At 36.9% G+C, this 1704-nt stretch overlaps 1 pseudogene; it reads right to left on the bottom strand.

Annotated features, from left to right (window-relative positions):
- Positions 1-805, bottom strand: part of LOC105809473 — a 2943-nt pseudogene extending 2138 nt beyond the window's left edge.
- Between the last annotated feature and the right edge of the window lie 899 nt (positions 806-1704).

The following is a 1704-nucleotide window of genomic DNA, read 5'->3' as shown; positions in this document are numbered from 1 at the left end:
GATGGTTTAATTTTTTAATTAGAAAAAAGTAAACGTGGTTCAGGAGACACATTAAGAGCCAACCCTCAAAATTATTCCAGCCCAATCTCTTTAAAGCTTATAGTGAATAATTCTATAATTTAAAACACGTGTTTATTTAAGCAATTGAGTAAGGCCAGAGTTGCTTTTGGAGAAAAGCTTTGGCTCTATGTGAGACATTCCTGCACAGTTTCTTTGTAAAGTAAGTTGGTTTTTACTTCAGCAAGAATATAAGAGGCTCTTCAATGTTTCCTCTGAAATACCATCTTGACCACCAATTTGCCTGATTAAGATCACAATACTTTTCTATCAATCAGCAACACACAAAAGAAGGCATCATTATAGTATGCTTACTGTTGCTTTGCACTGTGAACTTTCTGCCACATAGTTCTTGTCACAAATCCAGCTAGGATCATTTATAGTCAAAAGAATTGATGAATGTGGCTATTTCAAAAAATTTGTCTGATTGTAAACTCACTCAACATACTTATAAAAAACAAATTTCTGGAATCCATATAAGATCTTCTGAACCTGAATATTAAGGGAAGATCCAATGCCTAGAACTATACTTTGCACATAGTAGGTACACACTAAGTATCTGTGAAAAGAGGAAATGTATGAGTTATTAAGTCCCATACCATGTTTCATTTCCTGAACACAGATAGTTCATTTTGTGGAACAGAATCACTATGAATTTTTTTCTACCTACACTTTTTGCTAGTCTAGATTTTGCCTGGAATATGAGCTTCTTAAAAACAGACGCTTTGGGCTGAGCATGGTGGCTCATGCCTGTAATCCTAGCACTCTGGGAGGCCAAGGTGGGAGGATTGCTTAAGCTCAGGAGTTCGAGACCAGCCTGAGCAAGAGTGAGACCCTGTCTCTAATAAAAATAGAGAAAAATTAGCTGGGCGTGGTGGCATGCACTTGTAGTCCCAGCTACTTGGGAGGCTGAGGTGTGAGAATTGCTTGAGCCCAGGAGTTTGAGATTGCTGTGAGCTAGGTTGACGTCATGGCCCTCTAGCCCGGGTGACCTAGCGAGACTCTGTCTCGAAAAAAATGAAAATAAAAAGTTGGCAAAAGACATGAACAGAAATTTTACAAAGAAGACATACAAATGATCAACAGATATATGAAGAAATACTCACCATCACTAATCATCAGAGATATGTAAGTTAAAACCACAATGAGATACCATCTTATTCTAGTCAGAATGGCCATTATTAAAAAGTCAGATAACAATAGATGTTGGCAAAGATGCAGTGAAAAGGTAATGTTTATACACTGTTGGTGGGAATGTAAATTAGTACAACCTTTATGGAAAACAGTATGGAGATTTCTCAAAGAACTAAAAGTAGACCTACCATTCAATTCAGCAACCCTACTACTGGGTATCTACCCAAAGGAAATCATTATGTCAAAAAAATACCTGCACTCATATGTTTATCACAGCACTATTTACAGTAGCAAAGACACGGAATCAACCTGAGTGTCCACCAATTAATGAGTAGATAAAGAAAGTGTGGTGTATACATACCACAGAATACTACTCAGCCATAAAAAAGATTGAAATAATGTCCTTTGCAGCAACTCGGATGGAACAGGAGGACATTATCCTAAGTAAAGTGTTAATAACTCAGAAACAGAAAATTGAATATCGCATGTTCTCACTTATAAGTGGGAACTAAA

The sequence above is a fragment of the Propithecus coquereli genome, unplaced genomic scaffold (genome assembly GCF_000956105.1).
Source record: "Propithecus coquereli isolate 6110/MARCELLA unplaced genomic scaffold, Pcoq_1.0 Scaffold195, whole genome shotgun sequence".
Taxonomy (NCBI): Eukaryota; Metazoa; Chordata; class Mammalia; order Primates; family Indriidae; genus Propithecus; species Propithecus coquereli.
This window is presented reverse-complemented; position numbering and strand designations above follow the sequence as displayed.